Below are 23,011 nucleotides of genomic sequence, written 5' to 3'. Positions count from 1 at the left end.
CACCTACTACTGAGAGACCTGCTGGTTTTGGGGACCATTACTGAGGATGTATTAGGAAGGTGATGTTTTTAGGGGGAGTTTATTGGAGATTATTTTTCCCCCTTCAAATACCAGGGAATACCTGGGAAAACAGGAATAGGAACAAGTGAACATTGATTTAATTTACTTGGCAGAACTTACAGTTATACACAGCTCCTTAGATTTTTGCAAGGCTATGATGACAAAGCTGAGACCTAAAGTCATAGGTCTGCGTGCTGCATATGAGTAAGACAGTTTTTCAAAGTGAATTGATATCAAGCGTGCTGGAAATACCATGAGACATGGGTTGATTAGTTTAGAGCTATAAAGAAGCTCTGTTTCCATGCTTAAATTCAATATCTTAAGCAGTTTTCAGCACAGAGACAATTGGCTGTGTGGTTACACTTTGATAGGAGGTATTGGGAAACCTGAAGGAATATGTTGTTGTTACGGAAAACAAAGTGAATTTGGTACATCTCTTAGTGGTTTTCCTTTTTATTTCTATAACTTCTATGCTTTTCATTTTAAACCTTTATCATTGGTTTTCTGCATAGCTCTGCTTTTGAAAGAGGGCAGCAAAGTAGCAAAAAGTGGGTAGCTATATTCTCAAGTATTTGAAAATGTAAAGTTCTCTGAAGTTTGTCTTCGTTAAAAGATGTGTAAAGGCATACAATATGCAAATGACTGCAAAGAGAAGTCCAAAATAAGTACATATTTTTAAGCTTGCGTAGCTTCCTTGTTCTCAGTAAGTTTACAGAACACAAAGAATACTTCAGGTTACTCTATTTACTTTAGTACATTAAGCATGGTTTGAAACATTCCTTGCTGGCACTTACTGTACTGGAAAAACTTCAGTCTGAAATAGTTGATTTTGATAAATGTAGTAGCTGAGATATGATTCTGACTGGAACTCGGCATCAACTTGTGCTCCAAGTTGTTGACAGCTCTGCTTAATCAGTCCATAGAAACTTGGGTCTGTGGTTTGGAGGTGTTTTGTGGCATTTTCAAGAACAGTGAAAGAGCTTTCAATTTTGTCTTTCAGTCTTTTTAAGAGTATACTCTTTTAAGGTATACTCTTCCTTGTGTGTGTGTCTGTATACACATGGATGCATATATATATATATGTATGTATGTGGTAGTTTCACATTGCAATAGTTAATCTGTTCCTGTTTTAGTTAGATCAAATGCAAATTGGTCATTTGTATGGTTCAAACAACAACAAACCGAACCCAGCAATCTTCACCTATGACTTTTGCATGCTCCTGTCGTGTTGTGTAGGTGAAACTCAAGACACTGAAACAGAACACAAAATGATTTACTTGAAAAGTGAGAATGCTTTTCTTTTTTAAGAGTTTGTGTATTAAGTTGTTTAAAAAGCCTATTTAAGTTTTATTTCCAATTTGTTTTTTTGTTTTTTTTTTTTTGTGGGAGGAAGAGATCCCTGTTGTAATTATCAAATTGGGGTTTTATCTGCATACATCTGTGGTGTGTGTTTAATTAGACTTTATTTTGAATGGGGTGGCTATTCAGATTAATATCTCACTGGCATGAACTGCATATTGCACCTGCCTTTCTTTACCTCACTTTGATGGAAAAATGCAGTCAGGCTACTTATCCAAGGCCCAGACTTCATCTCCTTGGAAACCTGATCTTTCACCAGATGTTGAGAAATGTAATTTCTTTTTTAATCCATTCTACAGAAGAATGCTGATCAAAACAGCATCTTCAGGCTTTGGTAGTCTGGAATACTCATTAACTAAAGAAATACCCTGACATTTCAATCTTTGTCCAAAAGAAGAATGATAATTTCTGTTGCATTTGATATTATTTCGAATTTATTGTAGCTGTTTCTATTCCTGTAGTGATTGCATCATTTAATTCAATTCAAGACGTGGTTGATAATGTCTTCTTTGTGTGTGCAGTGCAGGACTGACTGTGTTCCCTGCCCCTTCCTTGCCTGCAAGGACTCACCTTTCTTCTCTGTGTTCAGGTTATCTTTTCTCCTTTGCAGCTGCAAAAAGGTATTTCTTAGCCAGCGCATACAGAATTTGTAACCTTTTCAGTCTCCTGCCATTTGAGAAGCTGTTATTCAATGTCTCTGATGTCAGACACACTTCCAGATCAGCTGCGGGTGTCAGAACAACTTGTGACCCTGAGATGAAGCCATGCTGTAGTTTAGTAGGTTGGTTTTCTGTAGGAATGGTGCCAGTAGGCTACTTATAGAGCAAGAAATATCATTGGCAGGATTTTGGAATGCTGAAATAACTAGCCAGATTTCTTGTAGTCCAAGATGTTAACGTTCTCTACTATGTTAAAGAAACTCATTCATATGAATATAAGCAGTTGAGGAAGGTGGTTGTAGTGTTCATGTTTGTTTTGACAGCTTTTGTCTTGTAAAAGTTAGTAGTCTCTCTTTTCCCCAGGTACAAGGCAATTTAGTGGCACCTTGTGTAAAGGAAGCAGCAAACAAATTGCTAAATCCTTAACGGTCCTTAGTGTGGCTGTGATGGAAATACATCTTCCAGTGTGCAGTTGCTGTAGTGCTGGGAAGGTTACATTTGGCCATTCCAAAGCAGTGCCTATTGGCTCCTTGTCTCTGAAACCACTTTAATAGGAAGGCATTTTATAATAAGTCATATCTGCTTATTCAATTGCAACAGTTTGCAGTAATTCCGTTCTGTGTCAGCTAAAAGTAAGTTCATAGAATCCACGTATTTTAACATTGATGTTGTCTTGATACAAGACTACTCAGAAATCTTTAAAGTTAGTCTTACCCATTTGGGGTTGATGTAGATATTGGAGGGAGAATGAAATAAGACTACTGGAGGACTCAGAAATTCATATTATTCTTGATCTAAAGTTCTTTTTATCTTGGAAACTTCTTTAAAGTACCTTTGCCTTTTCTAGTTTGTCTGACAAAAAAAAAAAGACAACATCAGAAAGAGTGAGATAGAAATTGCTAAATAATGCTGTACTGCAGAATATTAATGGAGTGAAGGGAGAAGGAAAAGTTACTTGCTAGAAAAAACAGGAGAAAATAAGGTGCTTTTATTTTAATTTTTAAGAGTGTTTTTTCTGTCTTTAAAACTGTTTATTTTGTAGTTGCCTTAAACTGATCTGGTTGGGTTTTTTTTTCGTGAATTGTTATGAATGGATTTCTCTGTTATCTATGCTTTTGTCTTGCAGCATTCCGAAATTTAGGTCTTGTGTTCCAAGTTAAAGCAAAATTGTATGGTAAAAAGTAATAAAACGTACCCTTTAGTTTGCATGTATGCCTTGTATTTGTGTTGAGAGTGTGACAGCAAAATGGCTTTGGTTTGAGTTCTGCTTTCATTTCTCCCCTTCACTCAAGGACCTCTGATAATTGTATTTTAAATCTTCCTGAGATTTGGACTTTATGCTGCAGTCTGGCTACCAGCATATTAGTTTTAATATACCCTTTAAAATAGTAATTGTTTTGCCTGTAGACTTGAACGGCCTAGTAATTTTTCAAGGGTAAATTCTGGGATCCAGACTATATTGCAGAAACCCAGATGTTAGTCTTTTGGGTTTGTTAGAGTGTGTTTTCTGACCTTGTCTTGACCGTGTTGGATTTTCCAGTTTGCAGTTCTAGAATTGTTGACTGGCAAACAGGACGCCTATTTATTCCTCTGTTCCCTTTCCCAGTATGTTTTTTTTCCAAGCCATTTAATGTAATCTTCGAATTTGCGTTTAAAGATTGGCTTGTTATAGATTAAACGAATTCACTGAGTTAACATAACAAAGTGAATGTTAACACTGTGCTGTCAGTGTACTTAAGAATATTTTGGTGTTATACTTGGGATATGGCCCAAATTCATAAATCCAGAAACTTACTTAAGTTTGACCTTGCAAGGCTCTGATGTCTAGATTCTTGTTATTTTTTCCTTAATGAGCTGATAAAGCTTCAGAACATTTGGCAAACTTGTTGTCATAAAGTAAAATTATACTGTAGTTTTGATCTATAGCTAGTTTACTATGGCTTTGTGAGTTTTGAAGAGTTTTTATCACCATAGATTTTGAAGTCTAAGTTAAGTTTATGATGTTAGATGCTTTTTACATTGATAGTACTTCTATTTTGATTAATGCTTTTTACATAGTACTTAATTTCTAGTGATTTTATGTGAAATTAGGAAACTTTAAACGTCAGCTGCAGCCTTTCATTTTCACAGTGCCATGTTTAGTGAAGAATCATGCATGAAGAGAAGTTATACAGTAGCCTGGAAATATTTATTGCAAATATTGTAGTTTCTCTGTATAAAAATAGTTTTTGTTTTTTGTTTTTTCTTTTAGAAAAATTATCCTATTTCTCTTATTTGAAGTTATTCTTTTACTGCGATGACCAAAGTAGCCACTGAATATTACAGTTTATTTTGGAAACCTGTCAAGTCAGCTCAGTAATTTCTTAGAGGGACTTGTCACGTAAAAGCAGAGTTGCCTGAAGTGCTCTCCAACCATTAAAAATCATCTGTTCAAAATGTTGTCAAATGCTTGCCATGCAGTTTGGGTCCAAATTCTAGAAGTTCTGGAAGTTATTTGTATTTTAGAAATATAAGACAGACAATTGGATATTTTTAATGGGAAAAGACAAGTGAGAGCAATGAGTTTATGCAAGTTTGTGTTTGTGCTGAAAATTTCTTTTTCACCTCTGTTATAAATTCTAGGGCTGTACATGATGACTGTTTTCCCCCCACGTCTGAGACGCATGCAGTGTGATCAGGTTTTCTTGCCAGAGAGCAACCTTAGGAAAGATGAGTAGTTCCCTATTATAGCATATGAAAATCTAGTTCAGTCTGTCTAAGATACCTCAGCTGGCAATAAAGAGTTCTCAATTACTGTATTTGGCATTATTTGTTGAATGAAGTAATTCCTGTCCTAATTTATCTGACTTGACCATGAGACTTTTCCATGGTAAATGCCTGATTTGTTTTCTTAGCTGGAGTAGCTCTTCATTCATCTTACTCTAATGCTGCTGTCATCATCGAGAATAAGATGATGAGAAGAAAAAAAATGAGAGAACATTACCGCAGTCAGCTGTTATAGAAACAGATATTTCTACTTTCTGGTAGAGATTATCAACTTCCCAGCTCAGAGTGAATTTTAACAATTGTATATGGCTGATGCCACCGTGCATGTTTTCTGACTGTTTTCTTTATGCATATATTCCTCTGAAGAATTCTAGTCTGGCTGATGACATTTTGGAGACTTTCAAGGATGTGTGTGGGAAACGCCGGTCTTCAGGGCTGTATCACCAGGGCTGTGCTCAGGTATTTGGACATGACAAAAAGCAAAAACCTATGGCCAAGAATAATTATCTGTTTTTGGTGCCCAGCAGTTTGTCCTATAGTGATGTATGAATCCTTTGCTTTGCAGTCTTCTTTGGCAGGTGAATGTACTTGGAAGGTAGTTTTGATGATCATTTGAACTGTATTGCCACGGACAAAGTAGCTGCCATCGAATCTCCACCTCCTTCCTGGCTAACCATTTCCACTGATGGATCTTGTCCCTCTGCTCCATAGTGATGGCATGTGTTTTTTGAGCAAAGGCACTGGATTGGGGAATCTGCTGTGGCTCAAGGATAACTCTCTTCCTCCCCAGACAATGATTTAGGATTACTCAGTTCATCGATACCATGCACTTTGTGGCTTCATAAACATTTGTGCTTTTGTAGGTTAGGAAACATCACAGTTCACAAATTGAGTAGTCCTGAAGGAGAAGTGAGAGAGGGAGTAAGCCTGAAGAGCGCTGTTTTAAATATGTTACATTGTGACCTTGATGTAGAATAGGAGAATTTATGGCAGAATGTTTTTGGAGTAAGCTGTGTTGGGTCATTTCTTTCATAAATCTACATAACTTTGAAAAAAAAAAACCTGGTTTTGATACTGATACCTAGAAGCCAGAAAAATAATCAAATTTTACTTTCCTTTTTGGAGCTACACAGTGGAGCTTTTCACTATTTTTTGTGCTATTGTTACAAATCTTTTCCATAACAAGAAAGAGTAACTGGGCCAGACCTCTGACTCTCTTCCCTTTCCCCTTACTGGCCCATATGCTTCTGGGTTTCCAGATAAACAAATATAGAAATGTTTCAGATATAGAAATCTCTCAGGAGCTCATTCACCATCATTACTTGACTTTACTAGAGCTGAACACTCACACATCCAAGTTGTTGTCAAACTGATAATTTATCTGAAAATGGCAGAGACCCGGCAACGTCTCCAGTTAGGTTTGCCAGGAAATCCAGAGGAAATGGAATAGAAAAGAGTGAAAGGAAGAAAAGTTTCTTTTCTACCAAGACAATATATGGTTCAGACTTCAGTCCATTAATTGTGCACACCTCTGCTCCCTTTCAGGGAGGGGAACTGTCTGTTTAAAAGAATCTTGAATTTCAATTTAAGAATGATTTTTGAACTTGGCATAGATCTCATATTGCTGTCGGTTTATCTACATACTCTGTTTTCTGTAAGGAAAACAGACGTTCAGGAGAATTGTCCTTGTGTTCAGTGACATGAAAATCTGTTTTCTGTATGGCTGTGACTTATACATTTTAGAAAGATTTACAAAAACTTTTGAACTTTATTTGGAATATAAATAGAAAGTAAGCAAAGGCTCAAATGAGCAGGTAACAGGAGAATCTGTGCCTTCTACTTAAAATGAATTAATGACTTTTTTTCCTAGAGCATATGAACAGCAGCAAGGACCAAATAGCTGTACAACTTGGAAGGAGCAAAAAAAAAAAAATCCTCCAAGCAATAAAAAAGTGCTATTGGTATCTCATGAGAGTCCTAGCATTGTAGCATATTGCTAACCTTCTGTTTCTAGGTTAAATTATCATAATCCAGCCTTACAAGGCTTTTGAGGTTCCTTTAGATGCTTAAATTAGTCTAGTGGAATTCCGACCACTTTTTAGGAAAAAAAAAACAAAACCCAAACCAGAATGTGCTCAGGCAAGTAGCTGAGCCTTCATGGATTCATTCATGCTGTGCTGTAAAACTTGTGTAATCTACTTCCTTTGGCATGGCTTTCAGATGCATACTTCTTGCTTTTTAAAACAAATATTTTGTCAGTCATCTGACTCATCTCCTAGTTTTAGGATATTTCTGTGGTTTGCTAGTTCCCTGTAGCCACAAACATAGTGGAATGATGGTGTGCCTTGACAAACCTGGAAAAGTACTGGTTTCTGTTATTTGTCAGTGAAACCTATGTTTCCATTTTTCTGCTGAATTTTGTTTTGCAACTTTGGAAAATCTGGTAACTGGTTTCCCAGCTGAATTTCTGAATTTCTTTACCCCCAAAAATTTATTAATTCCACCCCCTCCCTTAAAGCCTGTTTGTGGGGGTTTGTTATCCTTTTGTCTCAGTTCTGTGAGTACTTTGTTTGCTTTTGTGTGTGTCTGTGTTTGTGGTGGCGGTGGCAATGTATTGGAATGATACTGTGCTGGCAACCACATTGGAGAATAACTTTGGTACAACTTCTGAAGGGAAGTCTCGAGGGAACTGAAGGGTGGGTTTCAGAGAATTTCAAGAAGCAGGTAAAGTAATTTTTCTGGACTCTTGAAGACTCTTGATAGATTAGCAGGGTTCTAGGTAAAGAAGAAACATTAGGGATAAAGAGAATTAACTTTAATTTCCCTTTCTAGCAAACCTAATTGCACATTGTAGTGAAGTACCATAGTTTTCCACCTTCAAATACCACACAACATATCCCTTTCAACTCCTCCCCATGATGTAATTTGTCTGAGTCTTTGTTTGGCAGCAGCATGCAAGTTTCTCTTCAGTCATTCTTCATGGCGTAGTTCTGTATTTTCCACGCATCCTTCCAAAAGTGTACTCATCAGAATCATTTCCACATGTGAACTAATCATTATCTTCCACTCTTAAAAGAGGTGGTCGGTCAGTTCCTGGTGGCTTCCTCTATTCTTGTGTTCTGTTTATCTTTGCAGTCATCACATCCCTACTGCTCAGTCTGTAAACGTCAGTCATCTCAGTACAATTATATTTTTGATGTTTTTGTATACCATTCTAATACAGAACAAGGTTTCTTAAACCTAAATTACTTGGATGTTGAATAGCATTCGTACAGGTTCTTCCTTGACTGTGCTCCTGTGTATTGGAGATTGATTTGTTTAAACTCAGTTGTCAATAAAAGAGCCTTCTATAAAGTGAGTAGATTTATTTAGCAGCAACTCACAAAAAAAAGTACTACTTATCAAACTGCTCCTTGAATCATTCTATTACACTGGAGGCTTTGTTGGCTCATTCTTGCTATAATTTCCCTATGGAAGTTAATCTATATGTTTGCTAGGTGAGTTATATCTACACTTACTGTTGAGCTCATCATCTTTTCCCCTCCTTTGTACAATGCTGGTACTTGTTTAACTCCCTGAATCACCGTAGTGTGATCTACTTTGGCTTGTAGATTTTTTTTTAAATATTTTTTTTTCGGTATTAGTTTTAATCTGTTTTGGATCTCTGAACTCACTGCGGATTTAGGTAACTGCCAGTGATACACTGGAGTACACAACTGAAGGGTGAAGCTAGGAGGTTAACAACTCTTGCAGTCACACTTCAGTTACAAAGGGTTAAACATTTAGATTTTCAACTTCTAATCTAATTAAAAAAAGTAAGAATTCTGTCACATGAGTCTCCCAAAGAGAGGTCTTTGCTGCACTGCAAAAATCCCTGTAGCTCCATATTAAATAAACTAGCTAACTGATTCATACCTTACTGTTTGTTATCTAAGCAAGGATTAGTCAGTAGTATTGTTTCTGGCAATTTCCACTTGGCATTGTCCCTGCTGTTATGCTGGTTGGGATCCGTATCAATTATATGATGGCAGAGGAGACCTTAACTGGTGAGGGAGCCAAGTGGTACAGGTTGGTTTGTTTTGTCATCATTCCAACAGCCTATGTGGCTTAACAAGATCTTGCTTAAGAAAAATGTGCATTTCTAAGTTGCTACTGAACAGACATACATCTTTATATCTCACTGATAAGACAAATGTTTGAAGGGGCTGAGAGTGGGAGGATGTTACTGAGTGGCAGCTCCCAGTGCAGTGTTACAGAGAAGTGAACAAATGATTTTTTTGTTTTGTTTTGTTTGGTAAACAAGGAAATCAAGCTGAATACAAAAGTAGTTTCAGCTATGTATGATGTTAATTATGTCATAGTTTTAATACTTTTCTTGTACTTCATAAAGTGCTTAAAGAAAAGTTCAAGGCATGAACTGTGTTTTGCAAGCACAACCTCATAGTGGGAGATAAAACAAATGCTGCTAAACTTCATCAAAGGAGGAAAAAGCAATTCCCTTTCGGTTAATGACCTGATGAGGTTACTGGGAAAGAGAAAATGAAGTTTAGTAGCTGGTAAAGGCCCTACTCAAATCCAGATTAGAAAAGTTGGGAGTTTTGAACAAGAGGAACTAAACTTTGGAACAGAAAAGGTAGGAGGAGGGTAGCAGATACTTGCAACCTATCAGTTCATCCAGGATATCTTTGTAAAATAAACTTTGGCCTGAATTACAGCATATCAGTTTGTTGTATGAAATAGCTAAGGTTTCCTCCTATTGCAGAGGAGATCAGAAAACATGATCACACCAGGGAACAAATCTGAATGAATCTGCAATCAGTATTAACATTAAACACACATACTTTTCTCTAGCTGCAATGTGCCTGAGTGGAAGGAGGCTGAAGGACACACGGCTTTAATTAGACTGTCAAGGAACAGGAGGACCAGAAAAACTTGAAGCAGAGGAGGGGACCATCTATAAAAAGTCTTACAACCTTTCCTTAAAACAACTCAAAAGGTTAAAAATACTACTGGGGATTCTCCTATATTCTTTAAGGCATAGATAAAATGTAATATCAAAGAGTTTTGTTTAGCAATACTGAAAAGCAAAACAAACCTCACTTTTGATCTGTAATCTTACTAATTAGGGGGGACAAATTGCAACTTCTGTATTTTGAAATAAGAATATCAAGTTTTAATACCAATGACTTGTATAAGAACAACATTTCAAGAACTGATGTTTAATGGAGGCAAAAGAGGGAGAGAAATCTGATGTGTTGATGTCTGTATTTAGGAAAAAAAGATGTAGTGATTTAACATGAAGGTAGTAGTGAAGGGACACTTAACATACCTTGGTTAAGTTACTAAAGATGAATATTTTGTGTTTAGTCAGTTACTTCAGAATTTATGGAATATAGTCTTAAGCTTGTACCTCTAGGGACAAAGAATAAATTCAACACATGAAAGAGGAGGTGGAACCCTAGAAGATAGCTTAAGGGGCTTTAGTAGCTATCCTTATAAAACATTTCAGTTGAGCACCAGATGAGCGACTGAGGCAAAAAAACATACAAAAAGAGTCTTTTATTTCTTTAGTAAAATCAGGGCAAAATAGTGCCTGAGACTCTAGATCATGTTCTGAAGTGAACATTGCAGAAAAATAGGACTCTGAAAAAAGCCAGAAATATTTATATCTATTATTTAGCGTACAGTTCCCTGAAATATGTGATTTTCTGTTCTATTCTAAGCATGTTTGGTTGGGATTTTCCCCATGTATTATCAGTAACACTCTCTCTACTTTGCTGGCTCCTTTAGCCTATTTAATGGAGAATTATGAGCTTTGCTCAATGATTTGGAATTTAATTTCATGCTGTAGGCCAGTCTTCAGGTGATGGAGAGCTGTGTGTATTAACTGAAGTCCTTAGCAAGGTGAAGTTAAGGGAGGGCTGTTCTGAGCGGTGGTTTTGGGTGGGTGGTGCATACTGACTTTTACATGGTTCCCTGCTCAGTGCTACTGTTTCTAGGCACTGCGTAGGGATTTAGTTGTTTAAACTGTCTTTGAAATTCCACTTATGAAAGTAGATACCTGACATAGAAATCTTGTTTCCTGTATTAGACTATTTTGTCTGATAAGCTAAGCTTTTACATTTACCTTGCTAAAACTCCATGTAATGTGTACTGACTGGATTTAAATCTTCCACCTGGTGTTAAAGTGATGTTATGGCGATAACTGCAGGTCAATTACCAAAATTAATCAAGAGAGGTTTCCTAAGGGTGTTGTATGCTTTACACTTCCACTATGGGTATTCATAGAATCATAAAATCATAGAATAGTTTGGTTTGGAAGGGAACTTAAAGATCATCCAGTTTCAACTCCCGACATGGACAGGGATACCTTCCACTAGATCAGGTTGCTCAAAGCCCCATCCAGCCTGGCTTTGAACACCACCAGGGATGGGGCATCCACAACTTCTCTAGACAGCCTGCTCCAGTGCTTTGCCACCCTCACAGGAAAAAATGTCTTCCTAGCACCTAATCTAAATCTCCCCTGTTTCAGGTTAAAACAGTTACTCCTCATCCTATCATCCCCATCTATCCTGTAGGCCTCATTTAAGCACTGCAGTCTCCCCAGAGCCTTGTCTTCTCCAGGCTGAAGAAGCCCAACTCTATTAGCCTTTCTTCGTAGGAAAGGTACTCCATTGCTCTCAAGGACCTCCTCTGGATTTGTTGCAACAGGTCCACATCGCTCCTGGGATGAGGACTCCAGAACTGAATACAGGATTCCAAGTGAGGTCTCATAGAAGCAGAGCAGACAGACAGAATCACTTTCCTGGACCTGCTGGCCACACTTCTTTTGATGCATCCCAGGCTGCAGTTGGCTGCCTGGACTGCAAGTGCACATTGCCGGCTCATGTTGAGCTTCACATCCGCCAGCACCTTCAAGTCCTTCTCTTCAGGGCTGCTCTCAATCCATTCTCCACCCAGCCTGTGTTTGTGCTTGGGATTGCCCTTATCCAGGCGCAGGACCTTGTGCTTGGCCTTGTTGAACTTTAAAGTTCGCACAGGCCCACCTCTCAAGACTGTCCAGTTCTCTCTGGATGGCATCCCTTCCCTCCAGCAGGTTGACCATGCCACATAGCTTGGTGTCATTGCCAGACTTGCTGAGACTGCCCTCAATTCCACTGTCCGTATCACCAACAAAGACACTAAACAGTGCCGGTCCCAGTACTGACCTCTGAAGGACACCACTTGTCACTGGTCTCCACTTGGACATTGAGGCATTGACCACAACTCTTGAGTCTGGCCATCCAGCCAATTCCTTATTCACTGAGTGGTCCACTTGCCAAATCCATGTCTCTCCAATTTAGGGACAAAAATCATAGAATGATTAGGTTGGAAAAGACCTCTTGGATTATCAAGTCCAACCATTCCTATCAACCACTAAACCATGTCCCTGAGCAAATGGGTTTTGGAACAATGGTTGAAAATGTCATATAGGGCAACATTGAATGCTCTACACAAGTGCGGGTAGTTGAGACTGATTACTCTCTGTTATCTACCAGTGCTGTAGCTGCATCTTGGAAGGCACGATGTGCTCTTAGTGAAGCCATGTTGGTTCTCACCTATCACTTCCTTATTTTCTGTGTGCCTCAGCATAGTTTCCAGGAGGATCTGCTCTGTCTTGCCAGGCACAGTCTCACCTCTTCCATCTATGTCATTCTTGTAAGTGGAAATTTTCTCCGAATGTGTAGAAATTGCGATAATGTTCTTTTGCTAATACTGAAAGAGGGTAGGAGCGATTCTTGCATGCCATAATGAAGTTTCATTTCCTGTAGAGTCCTGTCTTGAGCGGTGGCTCTGGGGGATTGCCTGGTGGATAGCAAGATTAGGGCAAGCATATGTCCTTTCATAATGGCCCACCATTATTTTCAGTTCAGGGACTTCATAAGCCATATGGTGGTAACTCTCAGGCGAATTCCTTTCCCTGAACTGGTTTTACCTCTCTTTGGAAGCCCCATGAACTTCTGGCCTTCCTGTTATTTGGCAGAGAGTTTCCACAGTCTGCCACCTCATGTGTGAAGAGCTGTGTTGTTTTCAACCTTTCAACCAAGCTTTGTTTGATGTCCCTGTGACATTTGATGATGTTGTAGACCTGAGTCCTGTAAGTTTTCTAAGCTGAAGAGTGCTAGTTTACTTCATTGTTCCTTATGCAAAACTCATTGCCTGTCTTGTTCCAGTGAGTGAAACTGAAAAGTTTTCCATTTTTTAATAAATTTAATTGCAGTAGATTTGTTGGTTGATATCCAAGTCCTCCTCTGTAGTGTTCAGAAGCTGTAAATAATTATGAGCATTTGTAAGTGGTAACTAAGGGACTGCATTATTAATATTTGGCACAGACCTACTACTTGCGGAAATAAGATCATCTAAACCTACTTAAACTTTTTATGGAGGAATGTGAACTGTCTAGTGATCCTTCCTAGGTCCTTTGGGATCGGAGTGCGTAGGTCGAGGAATGTTCTCTTTTGGAATAAAACAATGGGTTGGAAAAACTTCTGTTTTCAACTGTTAGTCAGATGTCTCTTAGCTCTGTGGTGTATCCCCTCCTCATCTGGAGGGGAAGGGAGTTGTTGCATGGGTGGATCTTTGATCCAAGCAAAACCTGTCCTTAAAAAAAAAAATTAACCTCCTAGGGTTTTTTGATTTTTTTTTTTTTTTCCTTTCCAAGAGTCCTTTTGGGATGTGTGTGGCTCTGTTTTGGTTTGGGTTTGGTTTTCAGCAAGCTTTATTTATCTTTTTACCCATCTTTGGTGTTGTCAGGATTTTTTATCTGGATTGGTTTGCAGTTTTTTTTTTTCTGTGGATGACACACTTTTCTTCTCCACTTGCTGTATGTTTCTTCCCCTCTCTCCCTTCCCCTCTCTCCCTTCCCCTCTCTCCCTTCCCCTCTCTCCCTTCCCCTCCCTCCCTTCCCCTCCCTCCCTTCCCCTCCCTCCCTTTCTCCCTCTCCCTTTCTCCCTCTCCCTTTCTCCCTCTCCCTTTCTCCCTCTCCCTTTCTCCCTCTCCCCCTCCCCCCCTCCCTCTCCCATCTCCCCCTCTCTCTCCCACCCCCCTCTCTCTCTTTCTTCCTCTTTCACAGTCAAGACACCTGCATAGCGTAACGACCCTACTAAATAAATGGCTGGTTTCCCTGATCATTACTCTGCCTTTATTAATGGCTGTGTTGATTTGCTAACGTGAGCCATTTTTATGAATACAACAGCAATTTTACAACACTTTTTCTGTTGCAGTTGTAATGTAAAAGTATGCATTTAAACTTGACTGCTCATTTAAATTAGAAATCATGTGTTTTAAACCTACCTGGAAAAATGCATGCAACCAGTTCTATCTCTGGCAGCTGAATGACACAGGTTTGGAATTTTGTGGTTCAGTGTCAGCTTTTAATGTATAGACATACAAAAAAAGAAATATGTTTCATTAGCCATTTCTGTAAAGGGCTTTCCTGTTGCTGTATGGCTTTTTCTAGAAAATAAAGCCTATACTTCCACTGAAGCAGTGAATGCACAGTGGATGTGGACACTCCTCTAATGTGCCTGTATTCATAACTGGTCTTTCCCAAAGGATGAACTCCTGAGGAGAGAAAATGTCATAGTGCGGGTGTGGATCAGTAAAAAGGTTTTGGCACACCTTGACTTGTTCAGACCATGCAGGGATTAGAGGTTAAGGGATGTAAAAGGGATGTTTTAATCACTCACTCGCCTTCCCCTCTTCTGGCATGTCTTGCCCCCTTGCTTTGCTCTGTGTATCATCTGGCCTTTCAGTAGGATGGTTGAGCTTGCTACCCCTGCAGAAGACTGTGTTATGTGTCAAGTTATTATTCAGCCTCGTGCACACATTGATTCGACACACTGTACAGACGGGTTCTTGGGACTGTATGAAGGCTGTGCTGGTGTACTGGAAGGGAAATTTGGGGGGGAGAGTGAGAAGGGAAAGAAGAAAAAAGAGAGTGAAGCCACCCCTTTGATGGCACTAAGGTGTTATATGTGCTGTTCTGTGTGGAGCTTAGCTCTGAGGTTTTCAACGGTGTCTCATGCTTATCCTGAGCTAGACAAATATGACTTTTTCCAAGCCACGTAACTGATTTTGAGGTACTTACCTTTCTGGATGCGAATGTACAAGGAAATATTCTGCCTGGTTTCTTCCTAAATTATCACTTGATTTGCTCCACCAAGTCTTACTTTGCATGCTGTGATTTACAAGGCCTCAGAAGCAAAAATTTCCTATTTGCTTTAGCGAAGTGTGCCTTGTAGGGTATTTGGGGCTCACCTTGGAGATATGTCACATTGCATAGAAATTCCACTTTCTCTGTGTAAGAGATAAGGAAACATAAAACGTACCTAGTGCTATCGCAGAAGCAGCCAAGAGTGTGTCACTTCTGCGTTCAGTATATGGCACGATGACCTATCAAACTTTGCTTTTAATATCTTGTTCAAGGATTTCGTGTAATTTTCATTTTGGTTTCATAGTCACTTGAAATGGGTGAACATGTGATGTGAGAGTGGTAGAAGCCGTCCTGCAGCGATGCTTGCCTTTTCCTGTGACATTACTGAGTGTTGGCGGTCAGCTGAATGGACAGTTTTCAGCTCTAGCAATTGTGCTCCTAATGCACTGTATCAGTCAGTATTGGTGCTGGCCCTGGGTGGGTGTTGGGAACATGCCCTACTTCTCAGTGCTCACTATTGCTGCAGTTCCTAACTGCTTTATGTGAATCTCTTCGAAGAGAAGAGTGTTGGATAATGCCACAGTATGAGCTGTCATAACTCTGAAGTGCTGTCTTCTCCTCTTTTAGCAGCAGATTGTTCATTTAAAAAACAGGATTTCAGAAATGAGGAAGGTTATTATTTCTGAAGCACTGAACAAGACTGGAAATGGCATGGGTATTTTTTTTTGTGTTTGTATGTAAATTGCTAATGTCAGTTTTCACTAGTTTGATTTGGATTTAACTGGCAAATAGTGAGACCTCAATAAACCAGGCTGCTGAACTTATTTAAGTTCATGTTTATTGTTGCTCCACATATATCAAAGGGACTCCCTACAAGTAGCTGAAGCCATTTGCATGAGTGTGTGTGTGTTTGTGTATGGGTTATTTTCTTAAAACTGGAAGTTTATGAATAATTGTCTTTTATATATTTGTCCATTTCCACACATAAAGTTCAACACATACAGTAGCTATGCCATCATTATATGTTCTTCTGCAATTTTTTTTTCTTTTAGCAGATTACTTACTTATCTACTTAATAAAAAGCTCTGATGTTTTCCTATCAAAAAACCCAGTGGTACAGTGCATTTACAGTGTCAAAAGTGAAGCCGAGCCTCTAATATAGTACTGAGCTGCTGCCCAGGGAGGTGGCTGAGTCACCATTCCTGGAGGTATTTAAAAGACGGATAGATGAGGTGCTCAGACACATGGTTTAGTGGCGTATAGGAATGGTTGGACACGATGATCCAAGACGTCTTTTCCAACCTGGTGATTCTATGACTCTATGAGCTAGTCGGAAGAAAGAAATAATCATGTTAATATGGATGTGATGCATATGTGTCTGACAGCTGATTTTGTGTAGAATTAAGTAAAAAATAGCTTTTAACAAACCAGTGGGGAAAAATGAGCCTGTTAGGGATATGTTTTCTACACGATACAGTAGAAGGCAACTGAATGGGGAATACCCCTGCTTTGTTCTAGGCAGGCTGAGAATATCTTCCTTTTCCCAAGGCTTACTTTAGGAACGAAGGGGAACTGACAGCCTGTCAACTTTTCTCTGTCAGGCTGGCAGAGTGCTGAGAGCAGGGATGGCTTCTTCCAGCCAGAGACAGAATTTAGCAGGACCAGAGGGTGTGCTCAAAACTGGAAATGAAAGTACAATGTATGAATATAACCACTTGTGAATACACTCCTTTTTGTAATGTTTTTGCCCTTTGTTTCTGTGCTTTGTTCCCTGGTGATATAAAGGTTTTAATTGTAGCTTGTTTAGCAATGGATCTCTGAATGAAAAGTGTGCCAAATGCTTTTGGGGTTGCTGTAGGAACAATACGACTGGAAAGAAGAATCAACTGTATGCAGTATGCCTATTGGTATTTGGACTGGGTTGTTCATCTCAATGGAAAATGCAGGAAACTAGGTTTGTGACCTTAATAAAATGCACTTCAGAGACTAAAAGAAGTAGTTGGTGGTTCAACCTATTAAACTGAAAAATGGCTAACATCCCTGAATGCATGAACTTTAAAAGTCAAGTGAGGAAATATTGCTTGGGTACTATTAGTCATGCCAGAGCTTAAATGTATTGTCTAGTTTTGATGCCTACAATACTCCAGCATGAGTAGTGGAGAAGAAAATGCAAACCTGACAAAAGCACAGAAGGATTTGGTGACTGGAAGCTGGAATAACGAATGGAGTACTAAAATAGTGCATTGCCAGTGAGAAGAGTGGATTGAGTTAGAGCATATTGCTTGAAATCTCAAGACATCCTCTTGCAAGTTATATTAAAGCACAAGCAGTAGTTATAAGCTTAAGGAAGGAGTCATAGAATGGGTTCTGTGGTGTGCCAAATCACCCATCTGACTGGATTCGTATTAAAATGAGGTCTTCTACATGTGAAGTAAATGAGACAGTGTTTTGCTAGACTGGTATTTCATTTGGATACCTTTTAGAAGACTGTTTTGTTTTATAACTTACACTACAGAAATTCTGAGATGCTATGCTAACAAAAAAAATCTCTGTAGCATTGTCTTTAAGTTGGTTTGGATTTGTTTTTCTTTTTAAATAACTAAGACACTTAAGACATTGAGCTCAGTCCTTTTCCTACAAACAGCCGTTCTCAGAATAACTGATTTTTATTCCACTTTGGTTGTAACCATTTCCAGTAGAATCAAACTGGAGGTTTTTGATCAGGAGGACCTATTGAAATAAGACATCCAAAAGCATGACAGAGTATCCTAATTGAGAGTGGATCTTGTGTTGATAGTTATACCTGGGTGTAATTCTTAGTGTAATTTTTCTTACTCTTTGTAGGAAATTGGCTGTTGTCTTACAGATTTTGTATGACAGCTATACTTTTTTTGTTTTTTAAAGCCTCCTAAAAATATGCATCTTCTTGACATTTGAGATGGAATCTGAAAATATGTTCCTAGAACACCTGTGGGGATCTTGGTGTGTCTGTAAAATGTCATAAGGCACCCAGTAACAAGTCTGCACAGCTCTGAGGAAGTTCTGGTTCCTGCTCTAAGTAGAGACATCTGAACTGGTTACTCTCATTCTGGCCACTGTGGCTGAGCTTAACTTCACCACTGATATAGTTACATGCAGTATCTGGTGACATGAGGACCAGTATGTTTTGCTTCCAGAAGCCTATAGGGAGGCTATAGTTTGCTTCATGTGTACATAATAGCTGTGTTTGGTAGGTGCACTGCTGAAATCCCTTGAAACCTGGTCTTCCAAGAAAGGCAGGTCGATTTTATTTTCCCTGTGGAAGCAGTTTCTGGAAACCTGTGGAATACATGTACTGGAGGTTTGATTACTGAAGCATGCTAAGTTCCTTGGTAACAGGAGCTTGTAAGTACTGATTTCCAGGAGGGTGCATCGCCACCTTTTCGTAGGGGCGTGATTAGTTCCCCTGTGCTATTTTCTTTTCATGGCCCGATATGAAATATCTGAATAGGTCAACATAACCTTATTTCAAAGAATAAGAGCTCAAAGAGTCTAATCTTGGCTGACAAGAAGCTTATACTAGATCATGCTTTCAAAAATGATTGCAAACCAGCAAGCTTTGTTGAAACACTCTTTTACCTGGGATTCACTGAATAGGTAGAGAGGCAAATGGTTTTGAGACATGAGAGGCAATGAAATCTCCTGTGTCTGAGGGTTAAGCAGTTAGTCAGGATACCTCTGATGATAATGCAGTCTCCAAACCCAGTGACTATTCTGTGGAATTGTATGCCAGACTTCTGGCGATGTCAGTAGAGTGATGTACCTGTCCCCTACGAGGGAGGGAAATAGGTCATCCATTACACAGACAGACCCTTTTTGGTGTAAACAGATTTGGTTCCTGGAAGTAGCATGGATTTGCTTTAGTTTTGTTCCAGTTTTCTTTCTGTGCTGTGAAGACGGTCCGTACCTTTCCTGGGACTGCACCAGCCTTAAGGAAAGCATTTATTTGCTTCACTAAGAGAATAACATGCACTAAGATTTTTGGAGGTTGTTGTATCTATTTGGTTCTCTTTTGAGAATCGGCCTCTTTTCCATTTTTTCTTCTATGCCTAAAGCTTTATACTTAGAGGTGCAGACAATTCAGAATGGGGAGGAGTGACTGATACACCACAGGGGTGTGCTACTGATCAGAGGATCTTGACAGGCTAGAGAAAAGGGTTGCCAAGAACATTCTAAGGAACCTTACAAATTTCCGCAAAGGCAAATGCCAAGTTCTGCACCCGGAGAGGAAAAGCCCCATGTGGACTGGAAAACAGTTTGACTGAAAAGATTTTGGGGGTCAGTGAGTCAGCAATGGTGTCCTTGTAGCAAAGTTGGCCAACAGCCTCTTGGATTGTGTTGGGAGTAGTGTTGCAAGCAGGCTGAGGGAAGTGGTGCTTCACATTTAGTGAGCACTGGTTAGACACTGCTGAGGTCCTGGATCCTGGTTCTGAGCTCCCCAGTGTGAGATAAAGTTATTTCAGTTACCACTTATCCTTGGTTTTCGAGCAGTGGAGAAGACCTTTATTAAAATAGTTGAAGGGCTTGAATGCTTCCACTTTTAAGCAGGGAGAGGTGGGATCTGATGCCCCTCTTGAACCAGAAGTCTAAGTGCTCTGTGAACAAGACAAAATTCAGAATATTGTCTTGTGCCTCCGTTATCAATATGGCAGTCTGGAAAACGCCTGTGGTTGGTGCCATGATATGTCTCATTCTGTCTTTTCTCAAAGACCCTAGTGATGAACAAACCTGGTTTTGGTAGGAGGGTGCATGTGGACAGTATATTGAGAAACTGCCTTCACATTAGTTCCCTAGAGCTGAAAGATGTTCTTTTTGCCTGTGGAGGAGTTCTTCTGTTTATTGGAGACTTTTGTTTCCCCCGCCCCTAAGTCAAAATGATTCATCTGGTAGCTTTGTGGCTGGTTTAAAAACATGAGATGCTTCCCTCCAGCCTGCTACTTTTCCCTTAGGAAAGATGGGGAGCAGCTGTTCGAACAGTAAGTTGCTTGAGCAGCTGAAGGCTGTGCTTCTGCCTTCCACAGAGCAGGGGATACTTGTGCGACCCACGTTATGAGGGGCAGGGTTGCAGCAGCCGCTAACTGGAGAGGTGCAGGAGGCTGTTGGATCCCTGCTGCTCTGCATGTTAGGTTAGGGGCAGAGTCGAAATGCCAAGCTACTGATGTCGCTAAGAGCTTGAGTCTGGAAGAGTTCCAAATCTCAGATGTGGATTGTAGGCTGCTGTGGTTGGTGAACATGCTGATGAGTGAGTGGTAAAAGGATGACCTCAACAAGCAAACCAGAGTAAAACCACTTCTTTGCTCCAGAGGCTCTGGTGAGATGCATCTGCATGTGAGAGGACACCACAGGGCTTTTAATCTTCTGGGAGTACGGATTGTTCTTGCGAATAATATTAGAGAGTTCAAGGAACACAAATGTGTGATTAAAACAAAACAGTATCAATATATTGGGCAAATATGAAGTATTCTGATGTCTACTTTTTAAGTACTGAAGGACAAGGAAGGTACCACTGCTCTAGTTCAAGGATCTTCCTTTGATTCCTACAGCGTATTTAATAATAAAGGCTCTGGTGTAGCAACTGCTTGTTACCTGCAGCAGCCATGCCCTCCTGTTCTGATAAGCATCTGAAAATCATCATGGGGATGCTTGCAGTCCTTGTGCTGCTGAGCAGAAATCTCCCGCCTTTACTGAGTGTGTGCACATCTGGGGGGTGTGTACATCTACAACACCTCTTGAAGAGATACAGACAAGGAAGATAAATAATCCTGTTCTTCTGTCTCTTGCTAGTTTATACCGTGAGAGTTAACTTCAGAGGTGAATACTTCTGCAAAAGGAAGCAGATGATTTCCTTTCTGTAGCTGTTTTTGGTTCAGTCGTTCCATGTAGGGACAGTATCTTCTCAATTACTTCTTAAGGAAACCACAGCAGAGTTTCCTTTGTCCTTGTGAAATAGTGCTTTTAAGATATGAGACACTTGTGATTCATAAAGTTATAAATTGTGTTTCCTTTAGAATAAATATGTACGTGTGTTGGAGATAGTTGACTTTTGCCTAGGGGTAACTGAAACTGGTGGTGCTTGTGTAAAGAGGTCTTGACTCCCAGATGGGTGCTTGGCAGATGTAGTTGACCTACTTTAGCTCTGACCTTGATTTGCTTAGAGGTGTTTATGTACTCGTGATCAGCTTTGCTGCATGATTAAGCTAGTCACGTGTCATCTAACTTTTTTTTTTAAGGGATAAACAGTAAGATTTGTTTTTACTGTCTCATTAGCCTTGTTACAGGGGGTTGGAGAAAGACTGAATGCAAGGCAGGGGAATCCTGAAGAAAGTAGTCCCAAACAGGCTGGGGAGAGACACTGTCATGCGATACAGTGACAAAATATCATCTGATTCTGATCTACAGGAGAATTTAATCAGGAAGTGGACTACATGGCATTTTTTCAAGTAGGTCCTTGGAGTGCTTTGGCAACAGGCTGAGCGTCATAAATGAAAGATTTGAACTTTGCTTTTTATGTATGGGTAACGTGCTCATTCTTATAGAGGACTTTGTGAGCCATTGAACAACTAGCAACTGGAGGCTGAGAAGATAGAAGATACAGATTTTCAGAATTTTAAGAAAGCCTTGCAACAAAACATTTCTCTGAACCGTTCTCTGTTGTTATAGTGGGGCACGCTGATTTTTGCTCTGATCATTGCTTCGACATTTCCTTAGCTTTAAACTTCATTTCAAGAGACATGCGTGACTCTTAACTCCTGTAATGCTAAAATGTAGGACTGTGGTTGGTAGAACTGGGATGAACATTTGGGACATGATAGAAAAAAGGGCTGACTTGACAAGAAATTGAGAATTTGGGTTTTTATGTAATTTTGTTCTGCTTAAATGGTCAAGATGCTTAAAATAGCTGCTTTGAAACTATCAAATATAGACACTTGATTATAATTTAAAATAGCAGCACTGTTGAATGGATACTTGATTTCAAGAAATTGTCTCAAACTGATTTGAAATTTTGTTTTAAGAGGAACAAAGCAATTTTTTTTCTTTTGCATTAAAGCACACCAGTGACTTGTGCAGTATTCTGATTATTAAGCTAAAATGCTGACTGTTGCAGGTGTTGTTAAAAGGAAAGGGCTGTCTTAAACTTACAGATCCTTCTTTTTCCCCCTTTCTTTTTAATTCCAGCTTACACCAACTTTGTCTGAGGTTATCATAGGTGGTCCATGAAGTTATATTAAGCAGTAAAATGTGAGTTCAACAAATATGGTCACATGTTAAGTGTTTGTGAGATGTTCAGAAGAGATGTGCAGAAGCTTTTGAAACTTAATTGTGAGTGGTTGGGCCAGAAACTTTAGAACTACTTGTTTCTACTATGTGCATTATACAGTGCTTGGGTTTTATATTGGGTTCCAAGACTGAATCATGGATGCACAGTAATTGGACAAAGTAAAAAAGTGGCATTGTAGGTAGTTTGCTGTTACAGTAGCTTTCTCACTGGATTCACAGGGCTTAGCCACAGGCCACACTAAGTTTAGCTATAACTAATGTCTGCACATCAACTGAAGTTGAAGGTTGCAGTTTTGTCTGAATCAAGCACAGAGAAATGATCAGTGACTGTGGTTCATGAGTTGCTGGCATTAAGGCAATGACTTGCTTGACTTCAGATTTAAGAGCTGTTATCCTGACTGTTATCATAACAGAACCAGACATTTTGATAATTGCAAATAAATTTTGGATTTTCTATTCTGGAAGAGATGAAGAAAATGATACCATTGACTCTGAATTTTCTGAGGTTTCTGTTGGCTTATAACTCTTAACATGTCTGTATATGTGATTCAGTAGAATCAGTTGTAATGTGGTCATGTTGACAGAATGCTGGTTGTTTGACTTGCAGGCTTCTGAGAGTGTCATGGGAGCTTGCTGATCTGTGTAATTGGGAAGC

At 39.4% G+C, this 23,011-nt stretch overlaps 1 protein-coding gene across 7 annotated transcripts in view; it reads left to right on the top strand.

The window, feature by feature from the left end:
- The window catches only part of BMAL1 (basic helix-loop-helix ARNT like 1), a 54,024-nt gene that overhangs the window by 2,834 nt on the left and 28,179 nt on the right, over positions 1-23,011 (top strand). For 2 of the 7 annotated variants that reach the window (XM_009563819.2, XM_054066635.1), the window contains exon 1: positions 21,350-21,518. The exons of 3 other annotated variants lie outside the window; for them this stretch is intronic. The gene's annotated coding sequence lies outside the window, so the exon portion shown is untranslated. Of the gene's footprint in view, positions 1-21,349; positions 21,519-23,011 lie in introns of those variants that run through there. 2 more of the 7 variants (XM_054066636.1, XM_054066630.1) reach the window with 1 other exon arrangement.

The sequence above is a fragment of the Cuculus canorus genome, chromosome 5 (genome assembly GCF_017976375.1).
Source record: "Cuculus canorus isolate bCucCan1 chromosome 5, bCucCan1.pri, whole genome shotgun sequence".
Classification (NCBI taxonomy): Eukaryota; Metazoa; Chordata; class Aves; order Cuculiformes; family Cuculidae; genus Cuculus; species Cuculus canorus.
The sequence above is the reverse complement of the archived record's forward strand: the minus strand, read 5'-3'. Positions and strand labels throughout refer to the sequence as shown.